Source organism: Arachis stenosperma, chromosome 7, assembly GCF_014773155.1.
Source record: "Arachis stenosperma cultivar V10309 chromosome 7, arast.V10309.gnm1.PFL2, whole genome shotgun sequence".
NCBI lineage: Eukaryota > Viridiplantae > Streptophyta > Magnoliopsida > Fabales > Fabaceae > Arachis > Arachis stenosperma.
In genome coordinates, this window is record NC_080383.1 from 42,703,878 (window position 1) to 42,727,138 (window position 23,261).

At 41.4% G+C, this 23,261-nt stretch overlaps 1 non-coding gene across 1 annotated transcript; it reads right to left on the bottom strand.

Annotated features, from left to right (window-relative positions):
* Positions 1–9,187: 9,187 nt before the first annotated feature.
* On the bottom strand, positions 9,188–9,295 carry LOC130942506 (small nucleolar RNA R71). Its single transcript, XR_009071073.1, has one exon. It is a non-coding gene; the product is annotated as a small nucleolar RNA R71 (small nucleolar RNA).
* Between the last annotated feature and the right edge of the window lie 13,966 nt (positions 9,296–23,261).

A 23,261-nucleotide genomic window follows, 5' to 3' on the forward strand; every position in this document is an offset into this window, starting at 1 on the left:
AGTCTTGGAGCATCCCTTGGAGGCAGTAAACAAGAAGGGTCTTCAAAATCATTTCTACAATCTACATCTCGGTACTCATCAGAATAAAGTCCAGAAAAGAAAGCAAAGGAAGCAAAAAAACGCAGAAAATCCACCCTTCTGCAGTTTTATCAGGAAAAGCATTGCTCCTACAGTTTACCAACACTACTGCTACAGTTCATCAGAACACCAAAAAGACCAAAGGAAAAACAGCAAAGGCACAAGCTTTTCAAAATCAAAGCAAAAATCATCATCCAAACAGAAACAGCGGCAAACTGCAAAACAAAAAGATTCACACCGAAAAAGCGAAAAAACCATAGCATGCAACAAGTCAAGCACGATAAAAACAGAAAGATCCAAACTTTCTCCAAAAAGGAAAACCCCATCGCAAAATCAGAAATAAACGAGGAAACACGAAATGGGACTAACCTGGAGAATAGAAGAAAACCTCGAAAGAAAGCTAAAGAGCAGAAGCAACAAAGCCACCCCCTCGAAGTGGAAGAATGCAAAGACAGAAGAAGAAAATGTGGAATCAGCCCTCTTCCGAAAAACGCAGTAGCAGAACAGATGTCACAAAAAAGAAACTACAAACTCTGGGCAAGAAATAGAAAATGAGAAAGTAAAGGGAGGAGTTACGGAGAAGAAGTGAAAGAAGAGAAACCGTTTTTTGATTGAGAGATTCAAAATAAAAGCCAGGAGAAAACGGGGCAATTAATACCAATTAATGAAGGTACTAAACCCTTTCACGTTCCCAAAGCAAAGCGCTGATATAAAAACGAGCTCAAGCAGGGGTACTGTTCATACCCTGGGTCGAGCTGTCCGACCCGGGATGTTCTACAGACAAAGCGACCGACCTCTTCAGGTCAGGACAACCCGACCTCTTCTCAAAGAGCTCGGACAAGTCACAGGAAGGCCCAAACAAAGGGCCCAAATAGAGAAACACGTCCCAAATCTAAGGGCAGTCCAAGCCCATAGAGATAAAGGCGGTTCCCTTAAAGATGACCTCACTTAAAGATAAGATAAAGATTAGATAAGATAACTAACTTATCTTATCCGCAGGAGGCCACATCTCACCATTATAAATACACTAGAGCACGCAGGTATAACTCATACTCTGATTCTACTGAATACCTGTGTAATACCTTTGCTAACTTAAGCATTGGAGTCTCTTGCAGGTACCCCCCACCCTCCGGGGACGAAGGATCAGCACCACCTCCAAGTCCAACAAGTCGGACACACCAGCTCCGGCCGATATCCACCTGCCGAACATGTCGGCTCCGACCAACACAGACGATCTCATCCAAGATCGACCTACAGTTTCAGGTAACCCTCGGAACAGAAGGAAAACTAGATCGGTTCTTTGCCAATCGGGACGAAGAACCATGGAAAAGAAGAAGGGATGAGGATGTCGGACGATCCGAACGATCACCTCGCACACCGGAAAGACACGTCCACGTGATACACGGCGGATTTGCTGGGGGAGGAATCTCCAAAACATCCCGCAAGCGACACCTCAAAAAAATGTACCATGTCGAAAGAAAGCAGGAGGCACCAGATATCCCAGCAATCACGTTTACCAAGGAAGATGCAGCCGGAATCATCTCGGGACACGACGACCCCATGGTCATTACGATCATATTAGCAAATGCCAACCTCCACCGCACACTAATTGACCAAGGAAGCTCTACCGACATCCTATTCAAAACTGCCTTCGACAAGCTCGGCTTAGAAGAAAAAGAGCTAAGAGCATACCCGAACAGCCTGTTCGGACTTGGAGATACCCCAGTTCAACCGCTGGGATACGTATCGCTGCATACAACCTTCGGGAAGGGGAACCAATCCAGAACACTCAAGATAGACTACATCGTGGTCGACGTAAGCTCAGCCTACAATGCCTTAATAGGTCGGACAACATTAAATCAACTCGGCGCAATAGTTTCAACCCCACATCTATGTATGAAATTCCCAACTGCGGAAGGGATAGCTACAATAAAGGCAGATCAAAAGATGGCGCGTCGCTGTTATAACGAAAGTATAAACCTCTGAGGTGAAGGAGGAGAGTTCTACACAATCGAGCTCGGTGGAGTTCAGAGGCGAGAGGAATTTCGACCACGACCCGAAGGAGAAGTAGAAAAAGTCCAGATCGGAGATACCTCGGATAAAACAACCAATATTGGCACGATCCTGAAAGGAGACACAAAGGAATCACTAATACGGTTCCTACGAGATAATGTTGATCTCTTTGCATGGAAAGCTGCCGACATGCCAGGCATTGATCCCGAACTAATGAGCCACAAATTGGCAGGCTACCCGGGATCCCGGCCGGTACAACAAAGACGAAGAAAACTCGGACCAGAGCAATCTCAAGCTGTAGAAGAACAAGTACAAGCGCTACTAGAGGCAGGGTTCATAAGGGAAGTTAAATACCCACTATGACTAGCAAACGTCGTCTTGGTGAAAAAGTCAAATGGAAAGTGGCGAATGTGCACCGACTACACCGACCTCAACAAAGCCTGCCCAAAAGACCCTTACCCACTCCCAAGCATCGACGCTCTAGTAGATGCTTCATCAGGATATAAGTATCTCTCGTTCATGGACGCATATTCGGGGTACAACCAAATCCCCATGTATCCCCCAGATTAAGAAAAGACCTCGTTCCTAACACCGAAAGCAAACTACTGTTACATCGTGATGCCTTTCGGTCTCAAGAACGCATGAGCTACTTATCAAAGGCGAATGAATAAAGTTTTCTCAGATCACATCGGAAAAATCATGGAAGTTTATGTGGATGACATGTTGATAAAGACACAAAGTGAAGATACATTATTATCGGACCTGACTCAAGTGTTTTACACTATAAGGAAACACAACATGCGGCTCAATCCCGCAAAATGCACCTTCGCAGTAGAAGCAGGCAAATTTTTAGCCTTCATGCTCACACAAAGGGGAATTGAAACAAATCCAGACAAATGTCAAGCTATACTCAACATGAAGAGCCCAACCAGTGTCAAAGAAGTACAACAACTCAACGGGAGGTTAGCCGCTCTATCCCGATTCTTAGCAGGAGCTGCGATAAGATCTCTTCCCTTCTATGCTACTTTAAGAAAGGGAAAACAGTTTGAATGGACGACAGAATGTGAGCAAGCCTTCCGAGACTTCAAGGAGTTCTTAGGACGGCCACCTATCCTATCTCGGCCACGAGAAGGAGAACCGCTCATATTATACCTCGCAGTAGGGAGCCGGGCAATAGCTTCAGCACTAGTCAGAGAAGACGAACATGGGCAACAACCCGTCTACTTCATTAGCAAAGCGCTACAGGGATCCGAGCTGAACTACCAGAAAATAGAAAAATTTACCTATACCCTTATTCTAACATCTCGATGACTCCGCCCGTACTTCCAGGTTCACACCATTAAGGTTCGAACTAACCAGCCCATAAAAGGAATATTGCAGAAAACAGATTTGGCAGGCAGAATTCTACAATGGGCAGTCGAGTTGTCAGAGTTTGACCTCCAATATGAAGCTCGGACGGCCATCAAATCATAGTATCTGGCCGACTTTATCGCAGAATTCACAGATGCCCTAGGAACCCGCATAGAATGGAATCTTTACATGGACGATTCTTCAAATAAAACTGGAAGCGGCGCAGGCGTGATAATAGAAAGCAACCAAGGAACCCAAGTTGAGCTCTCCCTCAAGTTCGGGTTCCCGGCCTCAAACAACCAGGCAGAATATGAAGCATTATTAGCTGGTTTGAAGCTGGCTAAAGAAGTCAGAGCTCAAAAACTCAACATTTACAGTGATTCACAAGTAATCACATCACAAATAACAGGGAGCTACCAAGCCAAAGATCCCACCATGAAAAAATATTTGGATAAAACCAAGGAACAGCTTGGACAAATCGGGGAGTATAAAATCTGCCACATAACCCGCGAACAAAATGCCCGAGCTGATGCACTCTCAAAACTGGCCAGCACCAAACCAGGGGGCAACAATAGGAGCCTCATCCAGGAAATGTTGCAAAACCCGTCAATCTCGGAAGAAGAAAAAGTCCTGATGATAACAAGTCAGGACCAAGGATGGATGACCCCCATAATCAACTACCTCAAAACAGGAACGCTCCCCCCAAAAGAAAAGGAGGCAAAGAGGTTAAAAAGGGAGGCACAATACTACACCATTATAAACAACATCCTGTACAAAAGAGGAATCTTAACACCTTTACTAAAATGCGTGCCGACCTCCAACACAAGGGAAGTGCTAGAAGAAATACACGGTGGCATTTGTGGCAATCATCTCGGAGCACGAGCTCTCGCCAAAAAAGTACTCCGAGCGGGATTTTATTGGCCAACTCTACAAAAAGAAGCTACGGAATTTGTGAAGACATGTCCACCATGTCAGAAACATGCCAACTTTCACATCGCCCCGCCAGAAGAGCTCATTAGCGTGACCTCGCGTTGGCCGTTTGCAAAATGGGGACTCGATCTTCTCGGCCCCTTCCCACAGGGATCAGGACAAGTTAAATTCCTCATAGTAGGGGTAGATTACTTTACAAAGTGGATCGAGGCAGAGCCCCTAGCCAATGCCACTGCTCAGAGAAGCTGAAAATTCTTATATAGAAATATTGTCACAAGATTCGGGGTTCCATATTCAATAACCACAGACAACGGCACTCAATTCACAGATGCAGGCTTCAGAAAACTAGTAGCCGACTTGAATATAAAGCACCAGTACACCTCCGTTGAACATCCACAAGCCAATGGACAAGCCGAAGCGGCTAACAAAGTCATATTGGCCGGATTAAAATGAAGATTACAAGACGCAAAGGGAGCCTGGGCGGAGGAGCTTCCACAAGTCCTATGGGCATATCGAACAACGCCACAATCCCCCATGAAGGAATCCCCCTTCCGATTAGCATACGGAATAGAGGCGATGATTCCAGTAGAGATTGAGGAAGGGTCGCCTATAGTAGTTCACTACAATGAGGGAGCAAACTCCCAACTTCAGAGAGAAGAGCTCGACTTGTTACCCGAAATCCAAGAAAAAGCTCGGATCAGGGAAGAAGCTCTAAAGCGCCGAATGGCTTCCAGATATAATCAAAGGGTAGTGCCGAGAAGTTTTGCAGAGAATGATCTCATCCTAATCCGAAATGATATTGGAACAACCCGACCCGGAGAAGGTAAGTTGGCAGCAAACTGGAAAGGACCCTACCGAGTCATAAAAGTACTTGGGAAGGGCTACTATAGACTGTTTGAACTTGATGGACGAGAACTTCCCCGGTCATGGCACGCCTGCAACCTAAGAAGGTACTACAGTTAGAAAAGGTAAAGGATCTCACTAAATGGATGTGCTCTTTTTCTTGAAAAGGTTTTTTAATGAGGCAACAAGTTGAGATTCAGACAATCCCATATGTATATATTCGCACTTTTTCCTTTAAATAAAATATATTTTAGATATTCTACAAATATTTCAAGATGCATTAATCTGAAGCATTCATCGTCCAATTATAAAGCAACAGATCGGCAGAAAGTGAAAAATAATTTCACTGCACGATCACGATAAAGACAACCGTCCGATAAAGGTGAAAACGCGATTCACCCAAAGGATGGTCTAGAGATGACAACCACTTTCTACAAATCGACAAAGATGAACACAGAATAATCTAAGAAGTTGTCAAAAGTGATCTAAAAAAGAACCTGACGAGTGATGAGCGGATAATTTGTACGCTTTTTGGCATTGTTTTTAGTATGTTTTTAGTATATTTAGTTGAGTTTTTAGTATATTTTTATTAGTTTTTAGTTAAAATTCACTTTTCTGGACTTTACTATGAGTTTGTGTGTTTTTTTGTGATTTCAGGTATTTTCTGGCTCAAATTGAGGGACCTGAGCAAAAATCTGATTCAGAGACTGAAAAGGACTGCAGATGCTGTTGGATTCTGACCTTCCTGCACTCGAAGTGGATTTTCTGGAGCTACAGAAGCCCAATTGGCGCGCTCTCAACGGCGTTGGAAAGTAGACATCCTGGGCTTTCCAGCAATATATGATAGTCCATACTTTGCCCAAGATTTGATGGCCAAAATCGGCGTTCAAAGTCACCCTCAGAATTCCCAGCGTTAAACGCCGGAACTGGCACCAAAGTGGGAGTTAAATGCCCTAACTGGCATAAAAGCTGGCGTTTAACTCCAAGAAGAGTCTCTACACAAAAATGCTTCAATGCTCAGCCCAAGCACACACCAAGTGGGCCCGGAAGTGGATTTTTATGTCATTTACTCATCTTTGTAATTCTTAAGCTACTAGTTCCCTATAAATAGGACCTTTTGCTATTGTATTTGATGTCTTGGAATCGGGGTAGCTATCTTTAGTCTTATGCTATCTTAGATCATGGGGCTGGCCTCACGGCCACGCCTAGACCTTGTTCTTATGTATTTTCAACGGTGGAGTTTCTACACACCATAGATTAGGGTGTGGAGCTCTGCTGTACCTCGAGTATTAATGCAATTACTATTGTTCTTCTATTCAATTCAGCTTGTTCTTATTCCAAGATATTCATTCGCACTCAAGAACTTGATGAATGTGATGATTATGTGATGCTCATCATCATTCTCACTTATGAACGCGTGATTGACAACCACTGTCGTTCTACAAGCAACAAGGCTCTAATGTTTATCTCTTGGATTCCTGATACACGACGCATGGTTGATCGCCTGACAACCGAGCGCTCGCCTGACAACCGAGCCAGCCATTCCGTGAGATCAGAGTCTTCGTGGTATAGGCTAGAATTGATGGCGGCATTCAAGAGAATCCGGAAGGTCTAAACCTTGTCTGTGGTATTCTGAGTAGGATTCAATGATTGAATGACTGTGACGTGCTTTAAACTCGCGATTGTGGGGCGTTAGTGACAGACGCAAAAGAATCACTGGATTCTATTCCGACATGATCGAGAACCGACAGATGGATAGCCGTGCCGTGACAGGGTGCGTTGAACATTTCCACTGAGAAGATGGGAGGTAGCCACTGACAACGGTGAAACCCTTGCATAAGCTTGCCATGGAAAGGAGTAAGAAGGATTGGATGAAGACAGTAGGAAAGCAGAGAGACAGAAGGGACAAAGCATCTCCATTCGCTTATCTGAAATTCTCACCAATGGAATACATAAGTATCTCTATCTTTATCTTTATGTTTTATTCATATATCATCCATAACCATTTGAGTCTGCCTGACTGAGATTTACAAGGTGACCATAGCTTGCTTCATACCAACAATCTCCGTGGGATCGACCCTTACTCGCGTAAGGTTTATTACTTGGACGACCCAGTGCACTTGCTGGTTAGTTGTGCGAAGTTATGTTTATGCCACGGTATTGAGCACCAAGTCTTTGGGGCCATTACTAGGGATTATTTGAGTTGTGAAAAGTAGTGATCACAATTTCGTGCACCAAGTTTTTGGCGCCGTTGCCGGGGATTGTTTCGTGTATGGACAACTGACGGTTCATCTTGTTGCTTAGATTAGGTATTTTTCAGAGTTCTTAAGAATGAATTCTAGTGTTTCAAGGTGATGTTCTTATCATCACCAAAGCTGATTGAGCCTCATCAATTTAGCTCTTGAATGCAATGTCCTGCTGAAGCTTGGCTATCCATGTCTAATTCCTTTAGACTGAAGCTTTAGACTAACATTGCATGATTCCTGGAATTCTCATTAAGAATTTTGATACCTTTATTTTCTTTTCCACTTAATTTTCGAAAAAACCAAAAAAATTACAAAATCATAAAATCCAAAAATATTTTATGTTTCTTGTTTGAGTCTAGTGTCTAATTTTAAGTTTGGTGTCTTGCATGCGTTGTTTGTTTGAGTCTAGGGAACTGAAGATTCAGTACATGCAGCAGAGGAATTACACAGAAAAAGCTGGGCGTTCAAAACGCCCAGTGAAGAAGGAAAAACTGGCGTTTAAACGCCAGCCAGGGTGCCTGGCTGGGCGTTTAACGCCCAAAAAGGTAGAGCATTGGGCGTTAAACGCCAGAATGTGCACCATTATGGGCGTTTAACGCCAGGATGGCACAAGAGGGAAGATTCTGTTTTTAATGCAAATTTTTTTTCAAGTTTTCAAAGTTTTTCAAAATCAAATCTTTTTCAAATCAAATCTTTTCAATCAAATCTTTTTCAAAATCAATTTCTTTCCTTTTTCAAAGATACTTGCTAACAATTAATGATTTGATTGAACAATTCAAGTATGTTGCCTTTTCTGTTGAGAAAGGTTTAATGTTTGAATCATATATTTTCTTGTTAGGCAAGTCATTAATTTTTAAAATGAAATCTTTTTAAATTGTTTTTCAATCATATCTTTTTAATCACATATTTTTCAAAAAAAAAAAAGTTTTCAATCATATCTTCTTCAAAATCTTTTTCAAAATGTTTTTAAAATCTTTTTAATTAATTTTCGAAAAATCTCTTCACCTCTTCTCACATCCTTCTATTTATGGAGTATCACTCCTCCTCAATGCACAATTCGAACTCTATCTCACTAAGTTCGAATTCTTCTACCTCTTTCTTCTATTTTTCTGTTCCTCTGACACCTCAAGGAATCTCTATACTGTGACATAGAGGATTCCACATTTTCTTGTTCTCTTTTCTTTCATATGAGCAGGAACAAAGACAAAGGCATTCTTGTTGAGGCTGACCCTGAACCTGAAAGGACCTTGAAGCGAAAGCTAAGAGAAGCTAAGGCACAACTCTCCGAGGACCTAACAGAAATCTTCAGAGAAGAAGAAAACATGGCAGCCGAAAACAACAACAATGCCAACAATGCAAGGAAGGTGCTGGGTGACTTTACTGCACCTACTCCCGACTTCTATGGGAGAAGCATCTCTATCCCTGCCATTGGAGCAAACAACTTTGAGCTTAAGACTCAATTAGTTTCTCTAATGCAACAGAATTGCAAGTTCCATGGACTTCCATTGGAAGATCCTCATCAGTTTTTAGCTGAGTTCCTGCAAATCTGTGACACTGTCAAGACTAATGGGGCTGACCCTGAGGTCTACAGACTTATGCTATTCCCTTTTGCTGTAAGAGACAGAGCTAGAATATGGTTGGACTTACAACCTAAAGACAGCCTGAACTCTTGGGAAAAGCTAGTCAATGCCTTCTTGGCAAAGTTCTTTCCACCTCAAAAATTGAGTAAGCTTAGAGTGGAAGTCCAAACCTTCAGACAGAAGGAAGGAGAATCCCTCTATGAAGCTTGGGAAAGATACAAACAATTAATCAGAAAATGTCCCTTTGACATGCTTTCTGAATGGAGCATCATAGGTATTTTCTATGATGGTCTGTCTGAACTGTCCAAGATGTCTTTGGATAGCTCTTCTGGAGGATCTCTTCATCTGAAGAAGACGCCTACAGAAGCTCAAGAGCTCATTGAAATGGTTGCAAATAACCAATTCATGTACACTTCTGAAAGGAATCCTATGAACAATGGGACAAATCAGAAGAAAGGAGTTCTTGAGATTGATACTCTGAATGCCATACTGGCTCAGAACAAGATATTGACTCAGCAAGTCAATTTGATTTCTCAAAGTCTGTCTGGAATGCAAAATGCACCAGGCAGTACTAAGGATGCTTCATCTGAAGAAGAAGCTTATGATCCTGAGAACCCTTCAATGGAAGAGGTGAATTACATGGCAGAACCCTATGGAAACACCTATAATTCTTCATGGAGAAATCACCCAAATCTCTCATGGAAGGATCAACAGAGACCTCAACAAGGTTTCAACAACAATAATGGTGGAAGAAACAGGTTTAGCAATGGCAAGCCTTTTCCATCATCTTCTCAGCAACAGACAGAGAATTCTAAGCAGAGCCACTCTGACTTAGTAACCATGGTCTCTGATCTAATCAAAACCACTCAAAGTTTCATGACTGAAACAGGGTCCTCCATTAGGAATTTGGAGGCACAAGTGGGACAGCTGAGCAAGAAAATTAATGAACTCCCTCCTAGTACTCTTCCAAGCAATACAGAAGAAAATCCAAAAGGAGAGTGCAAAGCCATCAACATGGCCGAATTTGGAGAGGAAGGAGAGGCAGTGAACGCCACTGAGGAAGACCTCAATGGGCGTCCACTGGCCTCCAATGAGTTCCCTAATGAGGAACCATGGGAATCTGAGGATCACACTGAGACCATAGAGATTCCATTTGATCTACTTCTGCCGTTCATGAGCTCTGATGAGTATTCTTCCTCTGAAGAGGATGAGTATGTCACTGAAGAGCAAGTTGCTAAGTACCTTGGAGCAATCATGAAGCTAAATGACAAGTTATTAGGTAATGAGACTTGGGAGAACGAACCTCCTTTGCTCACCAAAGAACTGGACGACTTGTCTAGGCAGAAATTACCTCAAAAGAGACAAGATCCTGGGAAGTTTTCACTACCTTGTACCATAGGCACCATGACCTTCAAGAAGGCTCTGTGTGACTTAGGGTCAAGTGTAAACCTCATGCCTCTCTTTGTAATGGAGAAGCTAGGGATCTTTGAGGTACAAGCTGCAAGAATCTCACTAGAGATGGCAGACAACTCAAGAAAACAAGCTTATGGACTTGTAGAGGATGTTTTGGTGAAGATTGAAGACCATTACATCCCTGCTGATTTCATAGTCTTAGAGACTGGGAAGTGCATGGATGAATCCATCATCCTTGGCAGACCCTTCCTAGCCACAGCAAAGGCTGTGATTGATGTTGACAGAGGAGAATTGATCATTCAAGTGAATGAGGAATCCTTTGTGTTTAAGGCTCAAGGATATCCCTCTGTCACCATGGAGAGGAAGCATGAAGAGCTTCTCTCAAATCAGAGCCAAACAGAGCCCCCACAGTCAAACTCTAAGTTTGGTGTTGGGAGGCCACAACCAAACTCTAAGTTTGGTGTTGAACCCCCGCATTCAAACTCTAAGTTGGGTGTTGGGAGGTTCCAACATTGCTCTGAGTATCTGTGAGGCTCCATGAGAGCCCTCTGTCAAGCTACTGACATTAAAGAAGCGCTTGTTGGGAGGCAACCCAATGTTATATTTTATCTATTTCCCTTGTTATTTTATGTTTTTTTGTAGGTTGATGATCATGAGAAGTCCCAAAATCAATTACAAAAGCAAAAACAGAATGAAAAACACGAAGAAAAACAGCACACCCTGGAGGAGGGCCTTGCTGGCGTTTAAACGCCAGTAAGGATAGCAGTTGGGCGTTTAACGCCCAGCCTGGCACCATTCTGGGCGTTTAACGCCAGAAAGGGGCACCAGACTGGCGTTAAACGCCAGAAAAGGGCAAGAAGCTGGCGTTAAACGCCAGAAATGGGCACTAGCCCGGCGTTTAACGCCAGAATTGGCATGAAGTGCATTTTTGCACGCCACTTGGTGCAGGGTTGAATTTTCCTTGACACATCAAGATCTGTGGACCCCACAGGATCACCACCTACCCCACCACCCTCTCTCTTCTTCACCCATTCACCCATTTCTTCTTCTTCTACTCTCTTCTTTCTTCTTTTGCTCGAGGACGAGCAAACCTTTTAAGTTTGGTGTGGTAAAAGCATTGCTTTTTGTTTTTCCATAACCACTTATGGCATTCAAGGCCAGAGAAACCTCTAGAAAGAGGAAAGGGAAGGCAAAAGCTTCCACCTCCGAGTCATGGGAGATGGAGAGATTCATCTCAAGGGTGCATCAAGACCACTTCTATGAAGTTGTGGCCTTAAAGAAGGTGATCCCCGAGGTCCCTTTCAAACTCAAAAAGAGTGAATATCCGGAGATCCGACATGAGATTCGAAGAAGAGGTTGGGAAGTTCTCACCAACCCCATTCAACAAGTCAGAATCTTAATGGTTCAAGAGTTCTATGCTAATGCATGGATCACCAAGAACCATGATCAAAGTGTGAACCTGGACCCAAAGAATTGGCTTACAATGGTTCGGGGGAAATACTTGGATTTTAGTCCGAAAAATGTGAGGTTGTCATTCAACTTGCCCATGATGCAAGGAGATGAACATCCTTACACAAGAAGGGTCAACTTTGATCAAAGGTTGGACCAAGTCCTCACTGACATTTGTGAAGAGGGCGCCCAATGGAAGAGAGATTCAAGAGGGAAGCCGGTTCAATTAAGAAGGCACGACCTTAAGCCCGTGGCTAGGGGATGGTTGGAGTTTATCCAACGCTCAATCATTCCCACTAGTAACCGGTCTGAAGTTACTCTAGACCGGGCCATCATGATTCATAGCATCATGATTGGAGAAGAAGTGGAAGTTCATGAGGTTATAGCCCAAGAACTCTATAAGGTGGCGGACAAGTCCTCTACCTTAGCAAGGTTAGCCTTTCCTCATCTCATTTGTCACCTCTGTTATTCAGTAGGAGTTGACATAGAAGGAGACATCCTCATTAATGAGGACAAGCCCATCACTAAGAAAAGGATGGAGCAAACAAGAGATCCCACTCATCATGAAATCCCTGAGATGCCTCAAGGGATGCACTTTCCTCCACAAGACTATTGGGAGCAAATCAACACCTCCCTAGGAGAATTGAGTTCCAACATGGGACAACTAAGGGTGGAGCACCAAGAACATTCCATCCTCCTCGATGAAATTAGAGAAGATCAAAGAATCATGAGAGAGGAGCAACAAAGACAAGGAAGAGACATTGAGGAGCTCAAGCACTCCATAAGACCTTCAAGAGGAAGAACAAGCCGCCATCACTAAGGTGGACCCGTTCTTTAATCTCCTTGTTCTTTATTTTTCTGTTTTTTCGAAAATTATGCTTTATGTTTATCCACGTTTATGCCTTATGATCATTAGTGTCTATGCCTTAAAGTTATGAATGTCCTATGAATCCATCACCTTTCTTGAATAAAAAAAATTTGTTCTTAATTGAAAGAAGAAAAGAATTGCATGAATTTCAGATTTTATAACAGATTAATTATATTGATGTGGTGGCAATACTTTTGTTTTCTGAATGCATGCTTAAACAGTGCATATGTCTTTTGAATTTGTGGTTCATGAATGTTAAAGTTGTTGGCTCTTGAAAGAATGATGAAAAAGGAGACATGTTACTGAGGATCTGAAAAATCACAAAAATGATTCTTGAAGCAAGAAAAAGCAGTGAATACAAAAAAAAGAAAAAAAAAGAAGGAGAAAAATGAAAAAAATAGAAGAGAAAAAGAAGTAAGCAGAAAAAGCCAATAGCCCTTTAAACCAAAAGGCAAAGGTAATAAAAAGGATCCAAGGCTTTGAGCATCAGTGGATAGGAGGGCCTACAGGAATAACATCCTGGCCTAAGCGGCTAAACCAAGCTGTCCCTAACCATGTGCTTGTGGCGTGAAGGTGTCAAGTGAAAACTTGAGACTGAGCGGTTAAAGTCGTGATCCAAGGTAAAAAGAGTGTGCTTAAGAACCCTGGACACCTCTAATTGGGGACTCTAGCAAAGCTGAGTCACAATCTGAAAAGGTTCACCCAATTATGTGTCTGTGGCATGTATGTATCCGGTGGTAATACTGGAAGACAGAGTGCTTTGGGCCACGGCCAAGACTCATAAAGTAGCTGTGTTCAAGAACCATCATACTTAACTAGGAGAATCAATAACACTATCTGGATTCTGAGTTCCTAAAGAAGCCAATCATTCTGAATTTCAAAGGATAAAGTGAGATGCCAAAACTGTTCAGAGGCAAAAAGCTAAAAGCCCCGTTCATCTAATTAATACTGATCTTTATAGATGTTTTTGGAGTTCATTGCATATTCTCTTCTTTTTATCTTATTTGATTTTCAGTTGCTTGGGGACAAGCAACAATTTAAGTTTGGTGTTGTGATGAGCGGATAATTTGTACGCTTTTTGGCATTGTTTTTAGTATGTTTTTAGTATATTTAGTTGAGTTTTTAGTATATTTTTATTAGTTTTTAGTTAAAATTCACTTTTCTGGACTTTACTATGAGTTTGTGTATTTTTCTGTGATTTCAGGTATTTTCTGGCTGAAATTGAGGGACCTGAGCAAAAATCTGATTCAGAGACTGAAAAGGACTGCAGATGCTGTTGGATTCTGACCTTCCTGCACTCGAAGTGGATTTTCTGGAGCTACAGAAGCCCAATTGGCACGCTCTCAACGGCGTTGGAAAGTAGACATCCTGGGCTTTCCAGCAATATATGATAGTCCATACTTTGCCCAATATTTGATGGCCCAAATCGGCGTTCAAAGTCACCCTCAGAATTCCCAGCGTTAAACACCGGAACTGGCACCAAAGTGGGAGTTAAACGCCCAAACTGGCATAAAAGTTGGCGTTTAACTCCAAGAAGAGTCTCTACACGAAAATGCTTCAATGCTCAGCCCAAGCACACACCAAGTGGGTCCGGAAGTGGATTTTTATGTCATTTACTCATCTTTGTAATTCTTAAGCTACTAGTTCCCTATAAGTAGGACCTTTTGCTATTGTATTTGATGTCTTGGAATCGGGGTAGCTATCTTTAGTCTTATGCTATCTTAGATCATGGGGCTGGCCTCACGGCCATGCCTAGACCTTGTTCTTATGTATTTTCAACGGTGGAGTTTCTACACACCAAAGATTAGGGTGTGGAGCTCTGCTGTACCTCGAGTATTAATGCAATTACTATTGTTCTTCTATTCAATTCAGCTTGTTCTTATTCCAAGATATTCATTCGCACTCAAGAACATGATGAATGTGATGATTATGTGACGCTCATCATCATTCTCACTTATGAACGCGTGATTGACAACCACTGTCGTTCTACAAGCAACAAGGCTCTAATGTTTATCTCTTGGATTCCTGATACACGACGCATGGTTGATTGCCTGACAACCGAGCGCTCGCCTGACAACCCAGCCAGCCATTTCGTGAGATCAGAGTCTTCGTGGTATAGGCTAGAATTGATGGCGGCATTCAAGAGAATCCGGAAGGTCTAAACCTTGTCTGTGGTATTCTGAGTAGGATTCAATGATTGAATGACTGTGACGTGCTTCAAACTCGCGATTGTGGGGCGTTAGTGACAGACGCAAAATAATCACTTGATTCTATTCCGACATGATCGAGAACCGACAGATGGATAGCCGTGCCGTGACAGGGTGCGTTGAACATTTCCACTGAGAGGATGGGAGGTAGCCACTGACAACGGTGAAACCCTTGCATAAGCTTGCCATGGAAAGGAGTAAGAAGGATTGGATGAAGATAGTAGGAAAGCAGAGAGACAGAAGGGACAAAGCATCTCCATTCGCTTATCTGAAATTCTCACCAATGGAATACATAAGTATCTCTATCTTTATCTTTATGTTTTATTCATATATCATCCATAACCATTTGAGTCTGCCTGACTGAGATTTACAAGGTGTCCATAGCTTGCTTCATACCAACAATCTCCGTGGGATCGACCCTTACTCGCGTAAGGTTTATTACTTGGACGACCCAGTGCACTTGCTGGTTAGTTGTGCGAAGTTGTGTTTATGCCATGGTATTGAGCACCAAGTCTTTGGGGCCATTACTAGGGATTATTTGAGTTGTGAAAAGTAGTGATCACAATTTCGTGCACCAACGAGGTCTTACGGATCGCTAAAATAATAACTTAAGGAATGGTCGAACGTTAAGAAGTCGAACCAAGTCAACCCAAGTTATAAGTAAACCCTGGAAAGAGGTCTGGCCAACCCTATTAAAGAGGATTACTTTAACTTAGAAGGGCTTGACATAACAAAGTTAGCCCAAAGCAAAAAAGTTATACAAGTAGTCCCTGAAAGAGATCTGACAAAGATCCAAGAAAGAGGACTACAAAAAATAACTTAAAGGAGACCGATATAACCAAGTCGGACTCCTACCACTAAAAAGTTATACAAGTAGTCCCTGAAAGAGATCTGACAAAGATCCAAGAAAGAGGACTACAAAAAATAACTTAAAGGAGACCGATATAACCAAGTCGGACTCCTACCACTAAAAAGTTATACAAGTAGTCCCTGAAAGAGATCTCACAAAGATCCAAGAAAGAAGACTACAAAAAATAACTTAAAGGTGACCGATATAACCAAGTCGGACTCCTACCACTAAAAAAGTTATACAAGTAGTCCTTGAAAGAGATCTGACAAAGATCCAAGAAAGAGGACTACAAAAAATAGCTTAAAGGAGACCGACATAACCAAGTCGGACTCCTACCACTAAAAAGTTATCAAAGTAATCCCTGAAAGAGATCTAACAAAGATCCAAAAAAGAGGATTATAGAAATAACTTAAAGGGGGACCAGCGCAAAAGAACCACCAAAAAACAAGTTGGACCCATAAAGCACAAACTCAAAGGATCCAAGCCATAAACAAGGCAATCCCAAGAGGACGAGCTACCAGGTTCCAGCATTCTCAGAAAGCAGAAGAGAAAACAAGTAAAAAACCTTCATATAATCCACAAAGTTATAAGAGCGTCGGCGGCTATCAACACCTACTAAAAATAGCGAGCTACTTTTTATTTTTTAAAAATAAAGTTACTAAAATAAGCAACTAGAAACCGTCAACAAAACAAACAGTTTTAAAGAGCCCACAAGCCGGGCCAATTGCACAAATATCTAGAAAGAGATCGGCAAGCATCAGGAGCCTTCTTGGCATCATCAGGACAAGGAGAAGGAGGACGAGTCTGAAGGGGCACAGCATCTACAGTTCCATCATCCCGATTCAGGATCTGGCAATCCGGATCAGACGTAACGGGAGGAACCGAGGAGGTCGACACCTTGAGAGAAGGCACTGGAGGAGGATCAGCATCATCATCATCCTGGTCATCAGGGACAATCTTACCATCCCTCACAACATTGTCCAGACTGATGAGAGTCAAGTCGGCATCAGGAGCGACAATTCGGAACTGCTCCATCAGGTTCTCGGAGGCGACAGTCACGCTACCCACCAGATGACCCTGAAGCTCACCATAATTAACCCGAGCAGTCTCCAAATCATCCCGGAGACGCATCAACTCCCTATAAGCCAAGACATAGCTATCCTTGTGTTTCAGTGCCATGTCCTCAGCCAGTTTCAAAGAAGCAGCAAGGGCAATAGAGCTAGCCTTCTCACCCTCCAGCTCTTTCTCCACCTTTGCCAACTTCACCTCCAACTCCTCCTTTAGACCCTTGATTCGATCAAATTCTGACTTGGCTTCCTCCATAAAAGATTTGGTGGCATGAATCGGAATCCCCTGAACTGTTTGGAAAATAGCTGCACCCATATGAGCCATCTTCACGCTATTTTTAGTGATAAAATCCAAATGCTGAAGAAGAGACACGTTGTCCATGGAAAGCCCACCATAAGGGGCAATTTGATGGTCAACAAACTCGATGGCATCAAAGTCCGGGGCATCCAAGTTAAAAGGCTCGGATGTTTTTTGCTTTTTCAAAGGAGGGACACCAGAAGCAGCGGCAGAAGTCTGAGGAGGATCGACCTAATGAAACCGAGGAGTAGGAATTACTTTCCTCGGTCCAAGGGAACTCGACACAGGAGGCTTCACGGGAACCTGTGAAGATCCCTCGCCGGCCACCTTGGCCGAGATGTTCAGGGCAGCAGTCGCCTTCTTTTCCCTTTTGAAGGCCTTCATAGAGTCGTTGTTCTTTGACATCTCTACAAACACAAAAACAGCCACGACAAAGAGTCACAAAAGTGGAAGAAAAAGGAAATAAGTATAGAAACAAGCCAGGCAAATAGACAAATAAATACCCAAAGCAGTCTGAACCAAGGACGGATCATTCAAAAATCTTTTTGTATCAAGATGAGGTGGTTTCCCCCAGAGATCCTCAAGAACAACTACAAAAGCGCGTTCAACATCATCAAGCATCTCCCAAGTGTAGGGAGACACTCTTACATCCTTCTGCCACTCTAGGGGGAAGGTGGGCTCGTCATTTTCATCAAGAAAAAAGGGATGGGCCCCCTCAACAGCTCGAACTTTAAAAAAGTAGTTCTTGAAATCCTTAAAGGACTCATCATACATCGCAAACACTTTATGGCCCTGGGCGGACCGGAAAGAAACCCAAGAAGCTTTCTTTTTTGAAGAACCGCCAGGCTTGGCAGAAATAAACAAGTAAAGAAACAAAGTCTGGGAAGGTGTTACATCTAGTTCATGGCAGAGAAGTTGAAAAATTTTTATAAAACCCCAGGAATTGGAGTGAAGCTGGGATGGAGCAATATTATACGACCACAACAGGTCGGTCTCAAAAGCAGTAAAAGGAAAAGAAACGTTCAGCTGACTGAAAAAGTATTCGTAAGCATAAAAGAACGGACGCTCTCCCTCAACAGAAGTCGGAAAGCAAACTCTCTCGTCAGAATCAGGGGCAACAAGCTCGTAATCCTTCTCACGGGCATTGTTACCATAAATCCTGTGGCGCTTCCTCAGTTCTGTGCAAAACTTAGCATCCACAACAGAAACACACAACAAAACAAGGGAGTCCAGCCAGTCGGACATCCCCTCGGGAACTCTGGACGACATCTTTACAATATTATTGCGAGAAGACATGAGGCCAACTAATCCTACAAGCAAGAAAAGAAAATAAGGTTACTACAAAGCATCTCGGACAAGGGGCAAAAACAACTCGACGGATGAACAAAAAAGGAAAGCCCCAAGATCCAAACCAAAATCCTGGGGCATCCTTTGGAGGCAGTAACAGAGCAAGGATTCATGAAATCTCTACAGCTTACGCCTCGGCACTCATCAGAAAGAAAATAAAGTCTCAAAGGAAGCAAAAGAAGTAAAAACAACAACACAAAGTCACCACCTTTTCTACAACCTATCAGCAAAAAGTATCGTCAAAACATCAAAAATGCCAAGCAGAAAATCACCAAAGATGCAAACTTTTTCAGAATCAAGCAAAAATCATCATCAAAGGCGCAACCAGAAGCGGCGAAAACATGCAAAAGCCCTAAGAAAAGATTCAAGCAACGAGAAAAGCAAAAGACTCACACCAAAAAACAAAGAAAATTCCAGAACACGCAAACAATCAGGCATGGTAAAAACAGAAAGATCCCAACTTTCCCCGAGCAAAATTCAAAACTTTCTACCAACATATAAAAGGGACAGAGGAAGAAAAATCTTACCTGGAGAAATAGAAGAAAAACCTTGAAAGAAGGCCGAAGAACAGAAGCAACAAAGCCACCCCTCGAAAGCGAGAAACCGCAAAGATAGAAGGAGAAAATCTGGGAATCACCCCTCTTCCACAGAGAGCAATGATAGAACAGACGTTGCAGGAAGAAGTTACGAAAGAAACAGAAAATGAGAGAGTAAAGGGAAAAGTTACGAAGAAGAGCGAAGAAGAGAAATCGTTTTTGATCGAGAAAATTCAAAATAAAAGCCAGGAGAAAACGGGGCAATTAATACCAATTAATGAAGGTATTAAACCCTTTCACGTTCCCCAAAAGCAAAGCGCTGATATAAAAGCGCGTGCCATTAGAGGAAAACGTTCTACATTCAAAAAGATTCTACAAAAAGAAGAAATCGACAAAATGCTTGAGTTCGGCTTCATCATGAAAGGACCGAAGACAAAAACTCGACCTCAACAGAAAGACCGAGCTCAAGCAGGGACACTGTTCATACCCTGGGTCGAGATGTCTGACCCGGGATGTTCGTCAGACAAAGCGACCGACCTCTTCAGATCAGGACAACCCGACCTCTTTCCAAAGAGCTCAGTCAAGTCCCCAGGAAAGCCCAGAGAAGGGCCCAAATAGAGGAACACGCCCCAAATCCTAAGGCAACCCAAAGCCTACAGAGAGAAGGGCGGTTCCCTTGAAGATAAGATGACTTCACTTAAAGATAAGATAAAGATAAGATAAGATAACTAACTTATCTTATCCACAGAAGGCCACATCTCACCATTATAAATACATTGGAGCACCCAGGTATAACACATATTCTGATTCTACTCAATACCTGCTTAATACCCTTGCTAACATAAGCATCGGAGTCCCTTGCAGGTACCCCCCACCCTCCGGGGACGAAGGATCAGCACCATTACCAAGTCCAACAAGTCGGACACACCAGCTCCGGCCGCTATACACCTGCCGGACGCATCGGCTCCGACCAACACAGAAGATCTCGACCGAGATCGACCTACAGTTTCAGGTAACCCCCGGAACAATTGGGAACATGCCAATTGAGAAAGCTTTGTGTGATTGATGAGCGGATTATTTATACGCTTTTTGGCATTATTTTTAGGTAGTTTTTAGTATGATCTAGTTACTTTTAGGGATGTTTTCATTAGTTTTTATGCTAAATTCACATTTCTGGACTTTACTATGAGTTTGTGTTTTTCTGTGATTTCAGGTATTTTTTGGCTGAAATTGAGGGACTTGAGCAAAACTCTGATAGGAGGCTGACAAAGGACTGCTGATGCTGTTGGAATCTGACCTCCCTGCACTTAAAATGGATTTTCTGGAGCTACAGAACTCCAAATGGCGCACTCTCAACGGCGTTGGAAAGTATACATCCAGAGCTTTCCAGAAATATATAATAGTTCATACTTTATTTGTGATTAGACGACGTACACTGGCGCTCAACGCCAGTTCCATGTTGCTGTCTGGAGTCAAATGCCAGAAACACGTCACGAACCGGAGTTGAACGCCCAAAACACATTACAACTTGGCGTTTAACTCCAAAGAAGCCTCAGCTCGTGGATAGATCAAGCTCAGCCCAAACATACACCAAGTGGGCCCTGGAAGTGGATTTATGCATCAATTACTTACTTCTGTAAACCCTAGTAGCTAGTTTAGTATAAATAGAACTTTTTACTAGTGTATTTGTCGTCTTTTGACCACATCTTTGGACGATTAGTTCTTAGATCATGGGGGCTGGCCATTCGGCCATGCCTGGACCTTTCACTTATGTATTTTCAATGGTGGAGTTTCTACACACCATAGATTAAAGGTGTGGAGCTCTGCTGTACCTCAAGTTTCAATGCAATTACTATTATTTTCTATCCAATTCGATTTATTCCTGTTCTAAGATATTCGTTGCACTTCAACTTGATGAATGTGATGATCCATGACACTCATCATCATTCTCACCTATGAACGCGTGTGAATGATAACCACTTCTGTTCTACCTTAGGCCGGGCGCATATCTCTTGGATTCCTTAATCAGAATCTTCGTGGTATAAGCTAGAATTGATGGCGGCATTCATGCGAATCTGGAAAGTCTAACCTTGTCTGTGGTATTCCGAGTAGGATTCCGGGATTGAATGACTGTGACGAGCTTCAAACTCCTGAAGGCTGGGCGTTAGTGACAGACGCAAAAGAATCACAGGATTCTATTCCAACCTGATTGAGAACCGACAGATAATTAGCCGTGCTGTGATAGAGCATTTGGATCAGTTTCACTGAGAGGATAGGATGTAGCCATTGACAATGGTGATGCCCTACATACAGCTTGCCATGGAAAGGAGTAAGAAGGATTGGATGAAAGCAGTAGGAAAGCAGAGATTCAACAGGGACAAGCATCTCCATACGCTTATCTGAAATTTCCACCATTAATTTACATAAGTATTTCTATCTTTTGTTATTTAAGCAAGTATCTCTTTATATTTTCCATAACCAATTATTATCCGCCTGACTGAGATCTACAAGATGACCATAGCTTGCTTCATACCAACAATCTCCGTGGGATCGATCCTTACTCACGTAAGGTATTACTTGGACGACCAAGTGCACTTGCTGGTTAGTTGTGCTAAGTTGTGAATTAAATTTTAGACACCATGATATTGAGCATCAAGTTTTTGGAGCCATTATCAGGGAATTAATTCCATACAACAATAAAGAGTACGAATCACAATTTCGTCCACCAAGTTTTTGGCGCCGTTGCCGGTGATTGTTCGAGTATGGACAACTAACGGTTCATCTTGTTGCTCAGATTAGGTAATTTTCTTATCAAAAAGTTTTCAAAAAAATTTTTTTCTTTATTTTCGTTTTTCTAAAGAATATTTTCGAAAAAAATAATAAAAATACAAAAAAAATCATAAAATCATAAAAATCATAAATATTTTGTGTTTCTTGTTTGAGTCTTGAGTCAAATTTTAAGTTTGGTATCAATTGCATGCTTTAAAAAAATTTTCTTGCATTTTTTGAAAATTCATGCATTCATGGTGTTTTTCATGATCTTCAAGTTGTTCTTGACAAGTCTTCTTGTTTGATCTTGATGTTTTCTTATTTTGTGTTGTTTGTTGTTTTTCATATGCATTTTTCATTTGTTAGAGTCCATGCATTAAAGATTTCTAGGTTTGGTGTCTTGCATGTTTTCTTTGCATCAAAATTTTTTCAAAATTATGTTCTTGATGTTCATCATGATCTTCAAAAGTGTTCTTGGTGTTCATCTTGACATTCATAGTGTTCTTGCATGCATCATGAGTTTTGATTCATAATTTTCATGTTGTGAGTCATTTTTATGTTTTTCTCTCTCATCATCAAAAATTCAAAAATAAAAAAATATCTTTTCCTTATTTCTATCCTAATTTTCGAAAATTTGAGTTGACTTAGTCAAAAATTTTTAAAAATTAGTTGTTTCTTACAAGTCAAGTCAAATTTTCAATTTTAAAAATATTATCTTTTCAAAACTTTTTCAAAAATCAAATCTTTTTCATTTTTATCTTATTAATATCGAAAATTTTAAAATTATTTTCAAAATCTTTTTCTTAATTTTAATTCAAATTTTTGAAATTACACTAACAATTAATGTGATTAATTCAAAAATTTGAAGTTTGTTACTTTCTTGTTAAGAAAGGTTCAATCTTTAAATTCTAGAATCATATCTTTTAGTTTCTTGTTAGTTAAGTAATTAATTTTAATTTTAAAAATTAAATCTTTTTCAATCCTATCTTTTTTATCATATCTTCTTATCTTATCTTTTTATCATATCTTTTTCAAAATTTATCTTTTTCAAAAATTTGATTTCAAAATATCTTATCTAACTTCTTATCTTCTTATCTTTTCAAATTTGATTTTAATATCTTTTTCAACTAACTAATTTTTTGTTTATTTCTTATCTTTTTCAAAACCACCTAACTACTTCTCTCTCTCTAATTTTCGAAAATATCTCATCCTTTTTCAAAAATTCTTTTTAATTAATTAATTGTTTTAAATTTTAATTTTAATTATATCTTATCTTTAATTTTTGAAAATCACTAACTACTTTTTCAAAATTATTTTCGAAATTCTCTATCTCTCCTCTTATTCTATTTATTTATTTATTTACTAACACTTCTCTTCACCTCTCTTCATCTCCAATCACTGCCTCTATCCTCACCCT